General features: G+C 40.9%; 1 long non-coding RNA gene across 1 annotated transcript; it reads left to right on the top strand.

The window, feature by feature from the left end:
* The first annotated feature begins 12,920 nt into the window (after positions 1-12,920).
* LOC146689033 (uncharacterized) lies at positions 12,921-18,720 on the top strand. The gene is made up of 2 exons (XR_014915970.1): positions 12,921-13,721; positions 17,349-18,720. It is a non-coding gene; the product is annotated as an uncharacterized LOC146689033 (long non-coding RNA).
* Positions 18,721-24,275: the final 5,555 nt, after the last annotated feature.

Below are 24,275 nucleotides of genomic sequence, written 5' to 3'. Positions count from 1 at the left end.
TTGGCTGTATACAGTGCTCAATAGCTCCAGTTCACTGCTCTTTCTTAACAAGAATGATACCCAGGATGGTACTGTACTGCTACTGTAGCCTTCTGCATCAAGGTTTGACATGCTGTGTATTCAAAAATGCTGTTCTCCATACATTGGTTGCAAAAAAAAGGGGGTTATTGAGCTCCTGCTCCTTTCTATGGAAGGCCAGTTCCGCAGCTAAAAAGAAAGTATCGATAACTCAAAATTTAGAGTTATGTTTCTCAAAATTTTAATTACTTTTAAAATTTCAACTTATTAGCTCAAAATTTTGACTAATTAATTCAAAGGTTTGAGAAAAGTACTTGAAATTTCGAGTTAGCGCTGCCAATCAGTAATTTATGTGAAGGACAGCATTTTCTTGTTACTCGGAAGTATATGGCGCAGAGAAATGCGAACTCAAAATCGGATTATGTGTAGCAACAAATTGGCACTTTCGAGAGTACGTTTGCTGATAGTAACACCATGTGATTTGTCTAATAACACAAAGATTCATGTCATTCATGACTGGCTGTAATACTGGTAGCTCAGCTTTTTTTCTAAAAACTGCTAATTACAAAAAGTAATCAGTAACTAATTACTGATTAATTCCCCAAAAAAGTAATCCTGTTACTTTACTGATTCCTTATCTTCAAAAGTAATTAATTAGTTAGTTACTTAGTTACTTTTTAAAAACATGATTTACAACCTGAAGAGGTGATAAAGCAATAGATCTTTCAGCCCAGTTCTACTTTTTCGTCATAATCCATCATACAAAATGTAATCAAATAGAAAAGTCTCTTTTTTTAACTTGTTTTATCAGTTTTAATCTTTTAACTTTATGCATCAAGTAAAAATTAAATTATATGCACCATTCTCTGACTTGAATAAATTAGTTTAACATTTAAACCTATTTTCTGCACATTCCAGCACATATAATAAAATAAATATTTTTTTGTGTTTACACTCACTCTTTCAAATAGATGCAAGTAAAACAAAGCAGAAAATAAATAAAGTCAAAGACTAGCGGTTCTTTTGCTCTATTTTCACCTGTAAAGCAGGAGTGGGGTAGGCGGAGGTTTGCCCTGGTGCAGGTGTGACGCGGCGGTCAGTGGAAGAATCCGCGAGTTTCTCTATGAATTTCCCATTACGTTGTTGCGCACTCGGTGCTTGTTTAGGGTTTTTTTTTTCGCTGTATAGATACGTTTTCTTCCCACGCAGTGAGCAGCAGACACTAATGTTTTTGTCACTTTTTATGGAATCAAACTCAAAGTAAGGTCAGTACTTCCACGCTTTAAACGCTGCACGCTCATACTCTCTCCCGCACTCGATATATGATCCATTGTTGATCTGCACACAGCTGTTGTCACGAACGTCGCACTCGCTTATGTCACTGTCATGAGACATTCTCTCAAAAAAAATCACAGTTTTAGTAACTCAGTAACGCAGCGTTCCTACAGGAAAGTAACGGTAATCTAATTACTGTTACTTTTAAAAAGTAATCAGATTACAGTAACGCATTGGTAATGACCAACAAAGTAATGTTGCTCAGCAACATGTTGGCTAGACAACATGTTGCTGAGCTCAAATTCAAACAAAAAAAGCTAGTTGAAAACCGTAAGTTTGCTACGTTAAACAATTATTTTAGCACTATTAGAAAGCTAATGTTAGCTACTTGTAAAAAAAAACCTCTTGTAGTTAGCTTGTAGCTGATGGCATTCTAAATCATCGATATTATGCTATAGAACATGTTGCACACTGATGAAAGTCTTAAACTTCACTTCCAGAAATATTAGCCTAAATCTGACAGTTGGTATTTGTCTTATCCTATATTTGACTTGCTGCACTGAGCTTGTGACAGGATCCCACTAACAAGGTTTAGTTTCTTGGTTTGATGTCTTAAAAAAATCTAGTCCTAGGTTCTTTACCCTGTTGGTAGAGCAGCCAACTAAATAGCAGCATTTAGGCAGTTATCATGTTTTTGGCTAGAAGACAGAAAAAACAATGAGGTCAAACAGAAAGTCAGTGGAGAATTATGAAATGTTCTACTACCACGTGTGGGCAGGACTTAATTGCTGTCTCTTTTCACTGGTGGTTTAGGTGCTAGCAGTTAAAACCAAACTGTCATCACAAATAACACGTTACGCATGGCTTGTTTTGCAGGTCTTTCTCTGCTGAAAGAAATGTAAACTCCTGTATGTGTCTCTTTCACTCTGTCATGCTGTGTGCGTGCATTCAGGAGCAGTGATGAACATAAGCTACACTACATTTCTTAAATTATACAAATATCAGATGTTCCTATTGTAGTGGCTTTCTATGAAACATAAAGTGTTTGTATTTTCTACAGGCAAGTCAGGTTAAATGGACTAAGGTGAGCAAAAGACATTACTGAATGTAGATATTTTTCTATCTTTTAACACCATGGATGTACACGAAATTATTAAAAGCTTTTGAAAGAAAGACACTGTACTAATTGTTCATTGTGAAGAACATAGCAAGTCACTACAACTCAATAAACCATAATGAAAATAATGACCTAAACAGCAGAAGAAATATGACTGATAGTATAAGTCTGTGTCAGCAGAATTGTTTATGATATGATGGGTGACAGCCTTAACCTTTAAACGCAAAGGAAGTGCTGAATTCACACAGCAGATTAATGACAGTAATGTTAAAATCCCCCATGTGTGATATTTCTTTTAAAGCAACATGTTTAGTGATTTCTCCTTGAAACCCTCTGGATTACTGAAGTAGGTTTTGCTCCTTCTGTTGGGCTTCTGATATTTTGTAATTATAAATGAAAAGTTAGCATTCCCTGACAGAATATTCTCTGGAAGATTTCTTCAGTCAGGGCTTAAATAGTGAAAGTGAAATACAGAAGAAAAATGCAGCGATCTAAAGATGTAGCTTTGAAAATGAGACTGAATGATGTCCTCTACTGTGTATGACAAGTGTTTAATGTGAATGATTGCGTAGCCATTTTCAATGGATCTCTAGCAAGGGCCCTATTTTTAGAAAAGTACTTCTAAATGTCCACCAGCTTGATGTACATCTCCCACAGAGTGTGGGGGAACAGAGCACTTTATCTTGATAAGTGCAGCCATTTGATGGAAGTTGAAAAATGTAACACATACGTATAGTACATTCACTTGGCAAGACGTCTCACAAATACAATAATCTCAGCGAGGTAAACGATATTATTTATACTCTAATCCAACAAAACATACTCCAGAGAATGTGGGGTTATTTGTTTTACTATTATTAAAATAATATATAATTTTTGTAACTTACTGCCACATAGACAGAACAACAGACATGTAACAGTTTTTAAAAAATGAATACAGGGAGTGCAGAATTATTAAGCAAGTTGTATTTTTGAGGAATAATTTTATTATTGAACAACAACCATGTTCTCATTGAACCCAAAAAACTCATTAATATCAAAGCTGATTGTTTTTGGAAGTAGTTTTTAGTTTGTTTTTAGTTTTAGCTATTTTAGGGGGATATCTGTGTGTGCAGGTGACTATTACTGTGCATAATTATTAGGCAACTTAACAACAAACAAATATATACCCATTTTAATTATTTATTTTTACCAGTGAAACCAATATAACATCTCCACATTCACAAATATACATTTCTGACATTCAAAAACAAAACAAAAACAAATCAGCGACCAATATAGCCACCTTTCTTTGCAAGGACACTCAAAAGCCTGCCATCCATGGATTCTGTCAGTGTTTTGATCTGTTCACCATCAACATTGCGTGCAGCAGCAACCACAGCCTCCCAGACACTGTTCAGAGAGGTGTACTGTTTTCCCTCCTTGTAAATCTCACATTTGATGACGGACCACAGGTTCTCAATGGGGTTCAGATCAGGTGAACAAGGTGGCCATGTCATTAGTTTTTCTTCTTTTATACCCATTCTTGCCAGCCACGCTGTGGAGTACTTGGACGCATGTGATGGAGCATTGTCCTGCATGAAAATCATGTTTTTCTTGAAGGATGCAGACTTCTTCCTGTACCACTGCTTGAAGAAGGTGTCTTCCAGAAACTGGCAGTAGGACTGGGAGTTGAGCTTGACTCCATCCTCAACCCGAAAAGGCCCCACAAGCTCATCTTTGATGATACCAGCCCAAACCAGTACTCCACCTCCACCTTGCTGGCGTCTGAGTCGGACTGGAGCTCTCTGCCCTTTACCAATCCAGCCACGGGCCCATCCATCTGGCCCATCAAGACTCACTCTCATTTCATCAGTCCATAAAACCTTAGAAAAACCAGTCTTGAGATATTTCTTGGCCCAGTCTTGACGTTTCAGCTTGTGTGTCTTGTTCAGTGGTGGTCGTCTTTCAGCCTTTCTTACCTTGGCCATGTCTCTGAGTATTGCACACCTTGTGCTTTTGGGCACTCCAGTGATGTTGCAGCTCTGAAATATGGCCAAACTGGTGGCAAGTGGCATCTTGGCAGCTGCACGCTTGACTTTTCTCAGTTCATGGGCAGTTATTTGGCGCCTTGGTTTTTCCACACGCTTCTTGCGACCGTGTTGACTATTTTGAATGAAACGCTTGATTGTTCGATGATCACGCTTTAGAAGCTTTGCAATTTTGAGACTGCTGCATCCCTCTGCAAGATATCTCACTATTTTTGACTTTTCTGGGCCTGTCAAGTCCTTCTTTTGACCCATTTTGCCAAAGGAAAGGACATTGCCTAATAATTATGCACACCTGATATAGGGTGTTGATGTCATTAGACCACACCCCTTCTCATTACAGAGATGCACATCACCTAATATGCTTAATTGGTAGTAGGCTTTCGAGCCTATACAGCTTGGAGTAAGACAACATGCATGAAGAGGATGATGTGGACAAAATACTAATTTGCCTAATAATTCTGCACTCCCTGTATGTGGTGCACAAAGACTGGACAATTACACAATACTGCGGAGAAATCTGGAGTTACTTGCTCAGTTCTTTACATTTTGCTTTGGAGGTGCCAGATTTTCCTCTAATGTTTTAATATGGTCTTGGACAATAGTTCTCCAGGTTTTCAGAGGGTCTTTTCAAAGTTTTTTTTTTTCTTCAGACAAGGTTGCTTTCTTGTACCTAAACGTTATTAGTAGAATTTTGCAAAAACTCATTCATTTATTGTCATTTCTTTAGTTAAACTTCTGAAAATGCCAGAGATAACATGCTGATGGATGCTCAGAAAGTTGATTCTGTTCCTCTGAACACACCATTTTCTTTAGGACAACTATTTCATCACTTATCTAAGTGACTTGTTAAGTTTTAGGTTGCTCCAGGTTCCGAACTTTATAAAAACTACAGCTGCATAATAATGTTACATCATAAGAGAAAATGCTCCCTTTCCTTGTGTTTCAATTACCAAAGCAGTTAAGGTATTACAGGATGACACCACCCCTTCAACAACCTTGAGGAAGTTGAACAGAGGTGTAAAACATTCTGTCTTGGAACACCACTGAGGTATTTGTTCAGGCTCAAGTGAATGACACCTGGGTGAAAATCAAATCTCAGGACCTACCACCTACTGATCACATTAACTTGGGTGTCATCAGCACAGTACAACACAGAGAACATCATATCAAAGAGACCCTCAGAAAAAACTTGGAAGACACCTATAGAGTGTTAGAAAGATAACTTCTGCAAAAGTGAAAACCAGTGGTGCTCCCTTATAGGGATGGGTATCGAAACCCAGTTCTTGTTGAGAACCGGTTGCCACTGTTTCAATTCCTTGGAATTGTTTGCCATTTTTGCAAACGATTCCCTTATCGATTCCAGTCGCCCCGAATGACGTCACCACGTTGTGGAGCGTCATTTACCTGACAGGAAACACGGCGCCTAAGCGGCTCAAACGCTCAAAAGTTTGGTTATACTTTACGAGAACAGGTGACAACAGGGCAACTTGCAAAGTAGATATTTCATTTCATTTTTTTTTTTAAGAGGACAAGAGCGGCGAGGTCTATCGCGATAGCTTAATTTCTCTATCGAGTAAAAGTTATATCGCGATACATATCGTTATCGTTCTATCGCCCAGCTCTAGCAGGGACATTACTGGATATTCTTGTGTAATTGCTACAGAATAATTTATGTTATACTTTGTTATTGCTACAGAAGAATATTTATTTTATTATTTTACATTTACAATTTTTTTCCCTTGGGACCCTGTGACACCCCATTGAAGAGCCGTAGGCTGTGGATTGCTTAAGATATCACTGTTGAGTTTGTAAGGCCATGTTACTCCTAAATTTCTATCTTGTTCAAAGAGAAGATATAAAACAAAGTTCTAAGCTAATCAACCTTAGTGTTCTCCTTTTTTAATAAGAATCGATAAAGAATCGAATCGTTAAACAGAATCGAAAATGGAATCAGAATCGTGAAAATCTTATCAATACCCATCCCTACTCCCTTATGTGTCAGGAGTATTGGCACAGCCCAGACGCATGTTTTTCTAAACACATCATCTCTGTGGCTTTCAAATCGCAAAACTTTACCCACCCCAAATATAGAGTCCCTGACACATACAAAGCAATACACTATAGATGATTAGGTGCCAGGAGAATTGCTGTGAATTGTATAATGAGGAAACCGAACAATATGTCACTAAGCTAATAGCACAATACAAAAGAGCAGGCTTGTCATGCCAGGACTCTATCTATTTACACCTATAGGCTTTTGGTCATTTTTTCTGGAAACCTACAGTCAGCTGAGACGGAAGAAGTCATTTGGATCAGTCATGAAATGTTACTCCCACTGAAAATGCAGCATTCAGAGGAACAGAAAGAACTTCCATAAAACTATTAGGCATAAAATAATATTTTTGCACTAACAAAATGATTCCCAAAGTGTGCAGTGTGGGTTTCTTCAAAAAAGTGAAGAAACTGGACAAGTGAAGGACAAAAGAAGAACTGGCAGCCTTAAAAAGCAAAAAAAAAAAACCCAAAACAACTATCTACAGCAGATGAACACTAAGAAATAGGAAAAAATGACCTGACACAGGTCATATGGTGTGGCATTTTTGTTTCAATTGTTGTCAATATGTATACATGAATTACAGTTCAGCCTAGAAGTTATGAATGCACGAAACAGTTGTCTCACGCTGAGACAAGATGTTTCTAACGTGTAGACGACAGGAAGAAGTCTTACATTTAAGTTCAGTAAAGGACATATCCAAGGTAAAAAATGACCCCCAGGTTTCTCACTGTGTTACCAGAGGACAAGGTAAAACCATCCACAATAAGTATCTTGTTAGAGACATTGCTTCTAAGATTTTTAGATCCAAATTTAATGACCTGAGCTTTGTCTGAGGTTAAAAGAAGAAAATCTTAGGACATCCAGGTCTTTACTTCTTTAAACTTCTTTAATGAATCTGTGTGTGGCGAGGTGAGGACGCAAGCACAGACAACACAGGGAGACGTAAACTTGATAACAAAAAGCGAGCATTTTCTTTAGGCAAAAACACAAAGGTACAAAAATAAGGGAAACCAAGAGCAATAATTAATCTAAACTGGGAGAAAACTAAACTCAGAGCTAAACACGGGAAACATGGAAAAACTGGAGACCTGGAACATGGGAAGACGAACGGACAACCTGACAATGATCAAAGGGAAACTCACACAATAAATACACAGAGGGGTAACAAGAGAAGTGGAAACATATGGGGAAACAGCTGGGACAAGTAGACATAAGGGGAAGCAAAACTGAACACGAGACGAGAGACTATCAAAATAAAACAGGAAACACAAAGATGCAAACTAAAACACGGAACGCAGAGGAGAACATGGTCGACTGGAAAACAGACGAAGGAGACACAAAAAAGGAAACATGGAAACAGTCAAGGGAAGCGAGGCATGGAGGGAGAGAGCGAGTGAGAGACACAGAGGGAGAACAAAACAGGCTGTGGAGAACATACATGAACATACATGAAGTCCAGACGCTTTTCTTTGCAAGCTCCTTTGACTACGATGACCTGGATGACTGAGAACCTTCACAGACACATACATGAATACACACAAGAGACGGGAATGAAACAACGACACAAGGAGAATCTCACAAATAAGGAATTAAACTGATATGACAAGGAAACTGAAGCAAACACAAGAATAAATTGAGGACTAACTAGTGAAACTTGAATCAAACCACAATAACAGTCAGAAAAACACAATGAATTCAAAGACTGTGTCCAAGACCAAGAACCCTGATAGAATCAGTACATACACTCAACAAAAATATAAACGCAACACCTTTGTTACTGCTCCCATTGCCCATGGGATGGACGTAGAGACCTAAAATTCATTCCAGATACACAATATAACCATCCCTCCCAAACAGTGGTCACAAATCAGTCCAAATGTGTGGTAGTGGGCACATCTGCTATATTGAGATAATCCATCCCACCTCACAGGTGTGCCACATCAGGATGCTGATCTGACATCATGAGTAGTGCACAGGTGTACCTCAGACTGCCCACAACAAAAGGCCACCCTGGAATGTGCAGTTTTTTGCGCTATTGGGGGTCTGGGGACCCAGAACCGGTCAGTATCTGGTGTGACCACCATTTGCCTCATGCAGTGCAACACATCGTCGCATGGAGTCTATCAGATTGTCAATTGTGGCCTGTGGAATGTTGGTCCACTCCACTTCAATGGCTGTGCAAGGTTGTTGGATATTCGTGGGAACTGGTACACGCTGTCGTATACGCCGGTCAAGCACATCCCGAACATGCTCAATGGGTGACATGTCCGGTGAGTATGCTGGCCATGCAAGAACTGGGACATTCTCAGCTGCCATCTGCCCTGAACAATGTGAACCATGATTCATCCGTGAAGCGCACACCTCTCCAACGTGCCAGACGCCATCGAATGTGAGCATTTGCCCACACAAGTCTGTTACGGCGACGAGCTGGAGTCAGGTCAAGACCCCGATGAGGACGGCGGGCATGCAGTTGAGCGTCCCTGAGACGGTTTCTGACAGTTTGTGCAGAAATTGTTTGGTTGTGCAAAAAAAATTGTTCCAGCAGCTGTCTGGGTGGCTGGTCTCAGATGATCTTGGAGGTGAACCTGCTGGATGTGGAGGTCCTGGGCTGGTGTGGTTACACGAGGTCTGCGGTTGTGAGGCCGGTTGGATGTGCTGCCATATTCTCTGAAACGCCTGTGGAGACGGCTTATGGTTGAGAAATGAACATTCAGTGCACGGGCGACAGATCTGGTTGACATTCCTGCTGTCAGCATGCCAATTGCACGCTCCCTCATTGCTTGTGGCATCTGTGGCATTTTGCTGTGAGACAAAACTGCACATTCCAGGGTGGCCTTTTGTTGTGGGCAGTCTGAGGTACACCTGTGCACTACTCATGATGTCAGATCAGCATCCTGATGTGGCACACCTGTGAGGTGGGATGGATTATCTCAATATAGCAGATGTGCCCACTACCACACATTTGGACTGATTTGTGACCACTGTTTGGGAGGGATGGTTATATTGTGTATCTGGAATGAATTTTAGGTCTCTACGTCCATCCCATGGGGAATGGGAGCAGTAACAAAGGTGTTGCGTTTATATTTTTGTTGAGTGTATAAGTACACCTGTAGTGAGGCCATTAAAATCATACAAACTGAGATTTTAACAGAAACACCCAGGTTTTTCCCCATGCCGCAGTTTGGCATGGGGAAAAATGGCAATCACATTCGGATGTGGATCAAAACAAGACATGGTATCAGTTCACACTACTGTGGCGGTGTGTAGAGGTAAAACTAAAAGTACCTACTGACCTACTGTATGAACCTGACCTAGTTAATGGGAAATGCTTGCAAGTGTGGATTAAGATAGTGATATTGGAATATTTTAAATTACAGAAAGCTTACTCTTAGTCAGTGTGGTACTATTTTATTTATTTATTTATCTGTTTTATTTTTAAATAGTGAAACATCTATTTAGAATATGCTGCCATCATTTAATGAGCCTCACATGCTGTGGCCAAACACCTACTATCACTGATTTTACTTTGATCAAATATGAGGGGCCGTACAAGCCAAAAATCATTCTTTCAACTCTCACATACATATATTCTTCTTTCACACACATACTTTCACTCTCACATACATATATTCTTCTTTCAGATCAATAACAAGGCATAAATAATAGGAAAAAGCGGTGCACTTGAATAACCATACTTTCTGTCATTTGAAGGTCAAAATGTGTCCCTTGAAAAAAAAAAGCCTAGCAGCTTCCCCAAAAGCTTTTTGAGGTCAGTGTAAAGTAGAGAGAGTGATCTTGACACATTTAACACATTCCTCAAAAGCTGCAAGCACCAAGGGAGGCTAGATATCATTTGTTCAGAGTGAGAAGTGCTCAAAAGTGTTTCTCTGCAAAAGATGGGGCCAGGGATCCTTTCATGCTATGGCCAGTCTCCTTCTGATTTAGATATGTGGTCATTGGAGGCTTCTCTGACCCAAATGGGTTCCAGAGGCACTCTAGCTGTGAAGATGTAAGCCTGACCAGGTAAAAAAGATTTGTAATTGGAGTTACTTTAACAAGGCTGTTACTTTGCCATAAATCATGGCAAGTGAAAGTCTTGTGCCCTCTATTCAGTGTCCTGAAATAGTGCAGCAGGAAAAATTAAGTGTGCTCTGTTGGAACTTTCCTTCCTTAATCCATTCGGGGTTTCTTGGATTTCAGCCTGCTGGGCTCACTGTGAAGTGTTTGCTTTGTAGTAAAGCATGAAGCTCTGTAGTAAAGCCCACTCCTTTCATTTAAAAAAGAAACCAGTAGTATAATTATGTGAATAAACCATAACAGAATTTTCTTAACTAGGCTATATGTTGTTTTTAGAATATACCCTTTTAAATCAAGCACTTACAGCTGACTCTTTAAACACTGTAATAGTCTGATTATATCTGATTTAACATGGTTATATTTTAAAATACAAAATCATCATATCTTCCAGTATTGAACAACAGCTAAAACCAAATATGTTTTTTTTCTACTGTCAAAAAGAGATTATTTTTAGCATTAGCGTTTCTAAAATGTCTTATTCTGATGTGAACATGGTATACATATTAAATAGTAGCAATGTTATTGGCGTTATTTGTTTCAGTTGGCACTGTGTCATGAATTTGACTATGTTCCATAAGCTAAAATGTTAAGACTCATACACTTCTACCAATATTGGTACCAATTACTACACTTGCGGAATTGTAACATTCCTAAATGCTACATATAGAAGCATATTCTTATATGCCACCAGCCACTGTTGTATGAATTTCTGTGCTGAGAAGTTAAAGATAAAGATCCTGCATTTATAATATATGACAATTTGGATTTTTGGCAGGGCAAATGTCACAGTCCTAAATAGCATTACTATTAAGCAGCAAAATAACGAATATTTATCAATTACTATGGTACTATATAAAGTGTATTAAAAGAAATCTGATAATACTGTGAACTGCAACTTGCGAGAGCTTCAGATAAAAGTGTTTCTCTCTCTCTCTGCATGTGTGTGTCAGACTGCACTGCTGGAGTCAAAGATGAGATTCCAGTTTACTTTAATAAAGACCTTTTTAAATAAAGTGATCTTATTTGGATCATGGAGAGCATCATCATCATGCTGGGCTCTAAAACATCTGAAAATAAAACTTTCAATGCAGCATAATTAAGTGCCTCATAGTATGGGGTCTGCTGCAAGATTCAGAACACCAGGGGCCTAATTCAATGAAACATATTCAAAGTAAGTCAGATTTACACATACAGTGGTGTGAAAAGTGATTGACCCCTTCTTGATTCCCTATTTGTTTTTGTATATTAGCGACACCTTAATGTTCCAGATCATTAAATGAATTTATGTATTAGACAAAGATAACACAGGTAATCACAAAATGCTATTTCTAAATTAAGGTGTTTATATTACAGCTAGTCTCTTTACTCTAGTGTATATTCAGCTATCTATTATTCTCAACAATTGCTTTCTTCCCTTAAGTGTGACAAATACACACAAAAAACAGAAATCAAGAAGGAAATACTTTTTCATTGCATTGAACATGCATAAACTCTATAGTTATTCCTGCATACACGTGTTAGTGAACCTATTAGGGTGGTTGAGAAACACAGCGAGTTGCTCCTACGGCAAAATGACACAGCTCCGTGACAACTAATGCACAGTGACTAGCCCATTCACACTCTATTAGTCTGATTATGCAGTTTAATAGTGTTGATGATGAAATTAGTTCTATGAAGCTCAAATAATTGTAATCACAGAGGCTTATTAATTAGTTAGCTAAGCTGTTACAGGATGAACATAAACTCATTAGTCAGACAATTCAGCCTTTTTTGGGTTTGTTTCATGAGAACATATGATGATGTATGAAGTATATAACAAATAGTCAGTAATTACTTGAGCAAAGTTTTTTGGCCCGATTAATACCCAAGGGCATTTTTTTCTTAATATTCATATTGTATCATTATTATTATTATTATTATTGAAAGGACTATTGTTATGATATAACTGACTCTCTAATTTATGTCATACATGTTGATGCTATATTGCCCCCAGGGAAATATAGCATCAAATGTAGCATCTCAGGATATTACCAGCAGCTTAAATTTTGAAATTCTGCCAGACAAATGCATAAAATCTTCGGAACGGAACGGAACAAAAAAAACATGAGCACAAAGAGGCCAAAACCAAAACGTGCACAAAAAAAGAAAAAAAAAACACTGGCACACAGAGAACGGCGGACGGCAACGGCGGCGGCGGGCAAACAGTTCCGGGGGCCGACCGTGCGGACAATTAATTCAGGGGGGCCGACCGTGAAGCAGAGGCAGGACCAGGCGAAGTTGAAGCAGAGGCTGGACCAGGCGAGGCAGAAGCCGAAGACGAGGTGATGCTGCTGCTGCAGGCTGTTAAGTCTAATTGTTGAATGTTGCCATTGTGTTTCTTAAATTTGTACAGTCTTAGTTTAAGCAGTAGGATCAAAGCCATTCCTTTGATCCTGACCACCTCTCCAGCCACTCTGTGCTGGGGGAGGTTTTATTGTAGATACATCCTAACTTGAAGATCTGTTTGATGTTTGGTAGAGCTTCCTACCCTTTGTATGGTTTCACTGTGTTATCTTTGGTAAACCATACATTGGGTGTGGGGGAAGACTACCCTCTTTATGACCAAGGATGTTGTTCCTGCTTTTAGGTTTTATGACCCTTTGATCAAACACACACACACACACACACACACACACTCTCACATAACACCCACACACACACACTTACATACAGTGCCTTGTCTTTGTAACCAAAGGGGGTTGCAAGGGGAGGTGTTTTGTAAACTATTGTTTGAAGTTTGTCAATAAAAGGCGGCGAGAGGAGGCCACCAGCGTGGTCATTTCAACGTGCTGGTCACAGACGAGAGGCCTCCCTTGCGCAAGAAATCGATCGAACACTGTTGCCTTGCTTTTCTTTCATGGGAATAAGTCCTGGATACAGCGGGGTCTGAGTTTAGACCCAACATTTTTTGGTCCTTCGGAGCCGGAGCCTAACACATTGCATCCACCGAGGAGAGGGAGAGGACGCCACCGCAACGTCTGGGATGATTGACGTAAAGCCCTGGTGTTTTTGGCTTGCCACCAGGCCGGGAAGTTTGCGCCTGACCTCCCCTCGGGATGGATGACGATTGACGGGATCCAGAGACTCTTCCCATGAACGTAAACAAACAGTGAGTACAGAAGGCCTTAGAGAGCGTCTCTATAACCGTGTGAATGAATGTGGGATCCTAGATACGCGTCACCGTGATTCTGCGTGAAACGTTTGAGTCCCGGGGAGCGCTGGTCACGAGAGCGCACGTGGACCCAAAACAATAGAGAGCGGCTACGGGCTGTGCGTTAAACGTGAGTCCGGGAGCGCGCTAGCCGCGTGAGAGAGACGCAGGCTTCTCCGCCGTTTGGGGCGTAGAGAGTTCTCCGCCATTTGGGGCGTGGAGAGAACCTAGGTTCAGAGTCCGGAATCTCCGCCATTTGGGGCGTGGAGAGAACCTAGGTTCAGAGTCCGGAATCTCCGCCATTTGGGGCGTTGGAGAGTGTCCGAAGGTTGAATTCTCCGCCATATGGGGCGTTTGAGAGTTTTCAACAGAGAGCGCTAGCTGTGCGTGCAGACGCAAGCGATAGGCCTATGTTGTGTGTGTGCGGGCCAGACGTGGTCTGCGTGAGTGTGGCTGATTGTTGTCTTGTAATGGAGAATAAAATGTGTAAGTCTGCCTTAGAAGGAGATGTAAAATTTATGCAGAAAGTTTTACCAGGCAGCACGCAGTATGTAGGTTGTTGGTATAAGAAATGTGGATTTGAAGGGACATTAGTGGAAGTTCAGTGTAAAATGCTGGTAGAAAGAATAGCTGTAAGTGTAGCAGGTAAAACAGGTAAAGCGAAGCAGAGGAAGGAATTGCAGTTAGCAGTTGCTAAGTTGTGGCTGGAGCAGGCTCAGAAGAGGAGAGAAGCACAGAATGTTAAAAGAGCAATATTGCAAGAAGTAGTTGTGAAACCTGAGGATGAAACTACAGCTCAATCCACTGCAACTACTCTAGAACAACACCATAGAAAAGCATTAGGAAGAGCAAGAATGTTAGCAGAAAGTAGAGTCAGAGAAGAGCGTGAGAGAGCAGAGGCAGAAGTGGAGGAGAGATTAAAGGCATATTAGGAGCAGCATTGAGTCCAAGACAGACTTGGCAGGGTAGGAAACAGAAAGTAAAGTTAGTGAACACAAACGTTACAACTACATATCCATCCCTGACACAACACAAAAAAAAAAACAACAAAACAAAACATATGGTGTTTCTGTAACAGAGTGTGAAGATGAAGAAAGTTTTTCTCCTGATCAATTCCATGAGTGTGAGAGTGTCTGACGTCATGGTGTGTGTGAAAGGTATCCAGCTGGGGCAGACGTGATTCTGCAGGTCACCTGCCCAGTGGACAAAAAGAAATAAAATAGTTGTGTGGATGAATGATAGCATGATGAGTGTTTGGTGTTTCTCAGTCTGAAACAGCTGTAATGCTATTTTCTGTTTTGGAGAAAAGTACAGTTAAAGAAAAAAAACAGAGAGAGATGTGTGTTGTTTTAAGCAGTGATGAGAATAATGGAAGTGTGGTGAGAGATGAACACAAAAACATACTGAAAATGCATTAACCATACTAACCCTACATGCATATACACATACAATGATACTCATGAGACCAGACAGCATCTTAAGCATGAGATTCTGTTTGTCATCTTGTCCAAGTCACTAGTAAGATGAAAGTGATACATAGACTAGTGGACTGAATATTATAGGAGGACAGATGGTTGCATCATAGAGGAGGAAACAGAATGCTGATGAGAGGTCTTAAATGAGTGAGTTGAGTGAGCTGATTGTGAGTTTCTGGTGTGTGAAGAAGTTTTACCATGGCACACATTTAGTTACATGAGAACTAAAACTTATTATGTGCTAAGACAACAGGGTTATGCTGTATGTTGTGTGTATGGCTGATTGGATGAATGTTTGAGATTAAACTGGCTGTTTGATTTGTCTTTTGTTACGATTTATCCCCCTGGCATGAAGAACACGTGTCATGATTTAAACAAGGCCTATCTTTCCTTTATTTTCTTTGATTTCTTTTATTTTCTTTCTTTTATTTTGTTACTTTCATGGTGCACTGAAAGTTTTGTTTGATGATCTCTGTTGAGCAGATCTGCACGATTAGAATCGAAGCGTCGTCGAGAAAACTGTTGCAAAGTGAGCTTCCCCAAAATTAAAATGGGCTCTTATTTGGGACAATCAGGAAACAAATTCCTGTCCAAAAGGATTCAACGAGGAAATCCAGTCTAAATTATTTTTCTTTTTGAAATGACGTTGTTTTGCTGAGCGTGGAAACGAATGCGACGATAATTTCCACAATTAGCAAAAGAAGGAATCACTGAGTGAATGAGTAAGAATTTTAAAATAAATCGGGAACTGACTGACTGACTTAACACCATTGTGTGAAGTCAACCCCCACTTGACAAAGGTGTGGATGTATCTCTGTGTGTGTCTCTGTTACAGGAGCAGAAAGATGATAGCAACATCTGAGGTTGCGTGATGGTTTAACCTTTTAAATGCCATTTTTATGTTTGTGAATCTATCAGAGGTGTGTTATTCATGGGCTTGTGGTACTCACAGAAGTTACTGTGAGAAAGTGTGTACACACCTGCGCAGCGCTAACATTTGCATTTTTTCTTACAGCATTGCAGTTTTTCATGTGATTTGATGATGTGGTTTTTAGCAGAACAACTGGTGGATGTTTGTTTCTTTATTACAGGTTTTGTTTTCTTTAAGAGTGCATGTAGCATTCAGCAGAAGTGGACAAGTGACATGAGTAAAACAAATAAGAGATTACGATATTTATGGAATAGTTTATTATGGGCTCATTTGCTGGCCACTTTTGGACCCATAATAAATATATGAGTGGAGTGACTTTGCTTAAGAGAAGTCACCGATTACATTAATGTTAACTGAGCACATGGGATGATCCATGTTTGAGGCGAATTATGGTAACAATAGTGATTTAATGATTTGAGAAAACCTGCACATGACACTTGTCTTGCTGATGCTGAATGCTTGTTACCCTTGTGATATACTTGTTTATAAGTGTGAAGTTTGATTTTACTTCCAGATCTTGTTTTCCAGGCCATGATGGTGAGTATGCAGGCTCCTGGTGGAGCCAGTTTTTAAGACAGGGATCCAGGTTTGGTGAGTTGACGCATGAGAAGTGTCCATGCGTCAAGAGGTGGGGTCCAGAATTAATATTAAACAATGTTTACTATTATTGTTGCAGTGATTTGTGTGATTAGCTGTTTATTTACAAGTATTAAACCTATGCAAGTGGTGCATCCATGTTCAGATGAGGCTTTGATGGCCTATAAGTGAAGTTCACTGATTACAATGTGGAATAACATTGAGATGTTAAATAATTTGGAATAAATTATGGGAAAACGTAGGAGATTAATGAGTTTAGAATAAACCTGCAATGATACTTGTCTCTGTGATGCTGAATACTTTATTACTCTTATGATCTACAGTTGGTTGCAAATGTGAAGTTGTTTAAATTTAAGACTTTGTCTTCTGTGATACAGGAGCTGGGAGTTAAACAAGCTGAACATTTAAGTGCTGATTAATGTTCTTACACAGGGTTACAGCTTGGAGTGAAGCTGCTCCAAGGGACAAACCCTGGAGATTGTTTTAGGGAGACTGTGCAACACTCTTGTACATGTCTCATTGGGGAGTTGACACATGGCGAAAGCCGTGTGGCGAGAGGAGTGTCATTTTTTCAATTTGTAGATGTCGTGAGGTGCCATGATGAGAAGGAGAGACTGAGAGGATCGTCCACAAGATGGAAGCTGAGGCCTGGAGGGAGTCTTCAGGAGGATCGGAGATCACCTTCAGCACAGAGAGCTGTGCTACTGGGCTTCCAAAGGATTGTCACAAGGAGACTTTCAGCGTTGGAAAATGGAACCTGAGGGAGCGTGCCAAGCTCCAAAAAGTGACAGCGCAGAGGAGGTCCAGCGATGGACTTGTGGTTCTGTGAACAGCACAAATGCCAGGTGACTGTAAAATAACTAACAGCACTTTTTCCACAAGTGAAGCCAGTAACTTACTATCCTAAAAGATTAGCTCTAGTTGCTCGTGCTTTACCTCCATGCGTGAGATCAGTATGTGCAGCAGTTTAAGCTGTACAATGTTTCAATAGTTTATTTCACCTTTTGCAATTGTTAGTTCCACACGAGGTAGATGTTTACTATTGCAGACTAAACTTACATTTCTGTCACCTACAAGACACTTGTCTTTAATGTTACTGTTACTCTCACAACCACACATATTACCATAAAGTGGTGCAGAATTCTGAATCTGTCAAACCCTTTTTGCCAACGGAGGAGGACACTTCTCATGAGTGTAGAGAGCGCGAGGAGAAGACGTGTAAGCTGAGGGATGACTTAATAGATGTGCCACTCGTTGAGGGAAAGGTTTGGTTTGTTGATGATTTGAGTTTTATAACAGCAGAGGGACAGACTAGAACACGTTTTACTGTAGCTGACAGTGAGAGAGAGTTATCTATGTAGGACAACTAGCATGTTTCATATTTGCTTGAGCAGCAGAGATGCTAGCTTTAACAGAAGCGTGTAAAGCTGTAGAGAGACAATATACACTGATAGGTAGTATACATTTGCTACTGTACATTTCTTTGTAGTGCAGTGAGTGAGACGAGGTGTGACAACCTCTACAGGGAAACCTGCAGAACACACCAAACTCTTGCAAATTCTGCTGGATGCAGCGTTATTAACCAGTGGAATTGCCGTTTGTAAATGTGCAGCACACATGTGAGGGAAAGATCCGGTTGCATTAGGGGAAGTTTTTGCAGATAAGATCGCAAAAGAGGCAGCTTTAGTTAAACATGGTGTTAACCTTTTATCAGTACAGCATTAGCAGACATGCAGGCCCACTCACCTACTGCAGGACAATAGTTGTGACTTACAGAGGGAGCAAGCTTGCAGGATGATTTTTTTATCTGTGTGATAAACCAGTACTGCCTAATAATTTGTATAAGACTGCTGCTATTTTGAGCCATTGGCTATGCCATGTCTCAAACAGGAGGGAGATGAGCAGTCGTTATACTCACTCTAGGATTATTAAATACTTTAAAAAAAAAACTTTTGCAGACAGTAAAGTTAAGATTTAGGAAGACAGGCAGGACATGGTTAGACTGTATAGAATAAGTACATGAGGATTACTCCAACAGAGAATGGTCTGACTCTTTGAGATTACACATGTTAGAGCATTTAGAGTTCCAGTCTTCTGTAGTGATGATAGAAAAGCAGAAGAGAGAGCATATTAGCAGATTAGATGCTTGAAAATGTTTAAAAGTAAAGTAGTCATGAGAACAAATGATCTGCCAGATGATTCTGTTTCTTCGCAGGAGCAGAGCCTGAAGTCTGGAGATTGGATGTTGATAAGGCCATGGAGAGGAAGTGCTGGTCCAGTCCATGGTGGGAAGGTCCATATCGGATGCTGCTGACGACGACCACAGCAGTGAAGATTGCCGGAAGGAACACTTGGATATATCAAGCGCACTGCAAGAAGGTGACACACATCCAGGCCAGCTCGGAGTAAGTGGCAGGAAGACCGGGAACAAAGGGGGGGGAAAGCCTCCAGGGCCCCTCGTCTCAATCCGGTGAAGAAACCAACTGAGCCACAGGTACTCATCAGAATGGCTGGGAATGTGCTGTGCATCTTCTTGTGCCTGTGGACCCTGAGTGGGATGACAGGAGCGCATTGGGACAGAGCAAATCACACCCAGTACCCGCATGGGTTTTCAACCAACTACTGGTGGCAGTTTAAGAACACAACCGGATAGCATCACTTGGAGCGAGACAGTTTGTTTGGTTGCTTTAGCAACACATCCAGGAACACTGCCAACTTTTCAACTTTCCAATTCCTCATAACCTGAATGGAAGGTTGATTCACCAGTAGCTGGGAAGGTGAACTGCTCTGGTGAGACAGATCTGCTCGTCTGACTCAAAGAATATGACTTGTTGCAGGACATTATACAGTTAAACGAACTGGAAACAGGCCAATTGCCTATGTGTATGAAGGACAATGGATTAGCCCAAGTTGGAGATTAACCATGGAACATGGTAACATCACCTATTCTTTTGTCTTCTGCAAGAAGGATGTAAACAGAGAAGCCTTTTGTCTACATTTACATCATGAACACTTGAGGTTTTGAGCCAAGAAGATCAAAACAGCTGGATCCAATTTCCTTTACAAAGCTTTTTCTGTGGTGACAACAGGACAGGAGAAGAGTTGTAAATGCAGATAATTCACAAGTTGACTCTAACCCCCACAGGATGCCTACAGTGAGAAGATTTGGGGGGTTGATAGGAGTCATAAAGAAGGGTGTTGACTTGCTGCAGCTTTGAAGTTAGCTGAGAGCCACATGGACAAACAATAAAGTCAACTGATGCGTTTAAATACCTATGTCTGTATACAGTTGGATTGTAGTGACATATGATTTTTGAGAATGATGATTCTTCTTGTTTGACCTTTGACATTCAGTTGTTTACTTGAAGAAATACATAATGAATTGCACGACAGGAGTAGATCCGCCACAAGGCTGGATAGCTTGGTTACTGTCTGGTCCTTGGTGGCATCTTCTTTTGAAGATATTAATTCCTGTTTTTGAACTGTTGATACTGATTTGCTTATGTGTAGGATGTAGTTTACTGTGCATGAATGAAATCTACACTGACGCTGTCTAAACAAAGGGTGCATAAGTTGAAATTTAAGAACAATGACAAAAAGGAGGGAAATGTTAAGTCTAATTGTTGAATGTTGCCATTGTGTTTCTTAAATTTGTACAGTCTTAGTTTAAGCAGTAGGATCAAAGCCATTCCTTTGATCCTGACCACCTCTCCAGCCACTCTGTGCTGGGGGAGGTTTTATTGTAGATACATCCTAACTTGAAGATCTGTTTGATGTTTGGTAGAGCTTCCTACCCTTTGTATGGTTTCACTGTGTTATCTTTGGTAAACCATACATTGGGTGTGGGGGAAGACTACCCTCTTTATGACCAAGGATGTTGTTCCTGCTTTTAGGTTTTATGACCCTTTGATCAAACACACACACACACACACACACACACACTCTCACATAACACCCACACACACACACTTACATACAGTGCCTTGTCTTTGTAACCAAAGGGGGTTGCAAGGGGAGGTGTTTTGTAAACTATTGTTTGAAGTTTGTCAATAAAAGGCGGCGAGAGGAGGCCACCAGCGTGGTCATTTCAACGTGCTGGTCACAGACGAGAGGCCTCCCTTGCGCAAGAAATCGATCGAACACTGTTGCCTTGCTTTTCTTTCATGGGAATAAGTCCTGGATACAGCGGGGTCTGAGTTTAGACCCAACACAGGCGGTGATGCTGCTGCAGGTGGTGATGCTGCAGGCGGTGATGCTGCTGGTGAGGATGAAGACTCGGAGGCTGGACCAGACGAGGACGAAGACTCGGAGGCTGGACCAGGCGAGGATGTAGGCACTGCAGGCGACGGCTGAATCGACCCTCAGACCCTCCAGCGGAGACAGGAGGCTGAACGGGCCCCTCGGACCTTCCAGCGGAGACAGGAGGCTGAACGGGCTCTCCAGAACCCCCAGCGGAGACAGATGTTGGCGTGGGAGCCGCGGAGTGCTGGATGTGCTCACCAGAGCCTCCAGCAGGAGCTGATGTAGGGTTAGAGGTAATTGGGACCCCTGGCTGAATGTGTAGATGACCAGGTGGTTGAGTGTGTAACTGAACCGGAGGCTGACCTGCTACGCGAGACTGAACCGCTACAGGGGACTGAACTAGTGGCTGTAATGATGGTTGTAGTGAGAGTGGAGTTGGTGGTTGGGTAGATGACTGAGCTAAGAACTGGGCTAATGACTGAACAAAAGACTGCAATACATGTTGTAGTGGCTGTTGTAGTAATGGCAGTTGTGACAGTGGCTGAGCTAACTCTTCTGAGCCTTCTGAACATGAAGAATATGGCTGGACAGACTCGCTTGAACCCCAGCCTCTACAAATCTTGTGTTCAGAGCTGGTACTTGTGCTGGGATGGTTAGTGCCTCTGTGCTGTCTTTCAGCCCAGTTTTATCCAGCCACTGGTAGGATTTCTAGATGTCAGCCACTTTCTACAATACCATGTAGTTACCTATCCTTCCTTAATGGTTCTTCTCCTTGCTCCTCTTCTTTTTCGGGTTAGCACACGGTCAGTTGTGACCATCTTCCTGATGTTTGTTGTCTCATTCTGGACAGTGGTTTTGACACTCACCAGTCCTCCCTCCTTTCGCTTATCATACAGTCTCAGGGTGCTGGATATAGGGTGAAACCCTCCATGCATTATCTGGAACTTCTATGTCTTGATGTCATGGCTTTTATCTCATCCTTTGGACAGCTTATTATGTCAGCAGGGTACCTGATCACCGGCAGGGCATGGGTATCGATTGCCTGGATCTTGTTCTTACCATTCTTACCATTTAGCTGACTCCTCAGGATTTGCCTGACCTTCTGCAGGCATTTGATGGTTGCAGCTTTCATAGCAGCATTTCCCATTTGCCTGTGGGATAGCTGTCCTTGATGTCTGTAGAAAAATTGTGTCCTCATGGAATTATAATTTTTACATACTTGGTGGCTTCATGACAGTTCTGACAGTTTTCGGATATCACGCAATAAGGCACTTTACTAGTTGCAAAGAGTACCCTGCCGTTAAGAGGGAGAGCTTTTTAACCTCCTTCTCTTTCCCTGACCAAGGCTCTTAACTGAGCATTTAGTCTACCTTTCTGCAAATTCATCTCCATATTTTTTTTCTGGAAAATATAACTTGAGCCGTGGTCAGGTACATAAATGTAGAAATGAAAATACACATAATGGCATGACAGCTACAGCTCCTGAAGTGGCCACATGAGGCTGCTTTCAAATCACAGACCATATAAAACATGGATGTAGCTTATAGTTCTAAAAAGTGAAACCAACAGAGTGCATTAAACCTTCTTTACTTTTAATTGGATGACACATGGGGCAGTGCAAAGACAGTGTGTCTAATAGAATACTGCATTAAAACAACATTATGCCCTTATCTTTCTTGATGAGTTTATTGTCTCTGTTGATCACTTCAGGTCATATTGAAGAACACACGGTTCATTAAGTGAAGTTTCAGAAAGGACAATAATCCAGCATATGCTCATTGTCTTACAACTTGTGACTTGCTTGCATAGTCAGTTGCTTCATCCTAAGGCTTCTTAACAGGACTTCACAAACCAATAGGTGATGTCACAGTAACAATGTCTGGCATGCTTTGTACTATTTACACTCCAAGCACCAGTTAGTCCCTAAAGACAGCTACTGTAAATACCCAACAGCATAGAAAGCACGTTTAAAGATCTTGTATAGGTGGGTATACACAACTTTTTTGTAGCAGCCTGATACTAGCCATCTAAGTTTGTGCTTCACTTTTGATGAGCGAATATCTACTATTTTGTAATTAACAGATATCTGGGTCACTGCATTGCACCGATAAGGTTAATGTTTGTAGTTGGCTAATCAAACTTGCAGGAGTTAAGGTTTGTCAAATGCAACCTGCGGAAACCAATAGGTGATGCAATGTGGCTGCAGCCTTCTGTTATGTGTAGTTTAATGTCTCATGGGGATACTGATGTAGTCTTTATAAAAAGATCCCACTCACTTAGTATTTTAAACTGATTTATCCGTTTGATGCGTTCAGTGAGGGTCCAGACTTGATAGTAGCACATTGTTAATACAGATGCACAAACAAATTTAATCATTAAAGAAATTAAAACTTCGACTTTTTTATTTCTCCTCTCATTGCAGAGCAACAGGATAGTAGTTCATGGCTCACGGTGCCCTTACAGTGGGGCAAAAAAGTATTTAGTCAGCCACCGATTGTGCAAGTTCCCCCACCTAAAATGATGACAGAGGTCAGTAATTTGCACCAGAGGTACACTTCAACTGTGAGAGACAGAATGTGAAAAAAAAATCCATGAATCCACATGGTAGGGTTTGTAAAGAATTTATTCATAAATCAGGGTGGAAAATAAGTATTTGGTCAATAACAAAAATACAAGTCAATACTTTGTAACATAACCTTTGTTGGCAATAACAGAGGTCAAACGTTTACTATAGGTCTTTACCAGGTTTGCACACACAGTAGCTGGTATTTTGGCCCATTCCTCCATGCAGATCTTCTCGAGAGCAGTGATGTTTTGGGGCTGTCGCCGAGCAACAAGGACTTTCAACTCCCGCCACAGATTTTCTATGGGGTTGAGGTCTGGAGACTGGCTAGGCCACTCCAGGACTTTCAAATGCTTCTTACGGAGCCACTCCTTTGTTGCCCGGGCGGTGTGCTTTGGATCATTGTCATGTTGGAAGACTCAGCCTCGTTTCATCTTCAAAGTTCTCACTGATGGAAGGAGGTTTTGGCTCAAAATCTCACGATACATGGCCCCATTCATTCTGTCCTTAACACGGATCAGTCGTCCTGTCCCCTTGGCAGAAAAACAGCCCCATAGCATGATGTTTCCACCCCCATGCTTCACAGTAGGTATGGTGTTCTTGGGATGCAACTCAGTATTCTTCTTCCTCCAAACACGACGAGTTGAGTTTATACCAAAAAGTTCTACTTTGGTTTCATCTGACCACATGACATTCTCCCAATC

Source organism: Copadichromis virginalis, linkage group LG17 (genome assembly GCF_057382275.1).
Source record: "Copadichromis virginalis isolate Kocher_CV1m ecotype Utaka linkage group LG17, C_Virginalis_male_GT1.1, whole genome shotgun sequence".
Taxonomy (NCBI): Eukaryota; Metazoa; Chordata; class Actinopteri; order Cichliformes; family Cichlidae; genus Copadichromis; species Copadichromis virginalis.
Note: the sequence above shows the minus strand (reverse complement) of the source record. Positions and strands in the feature narration are given on the sequence as shown.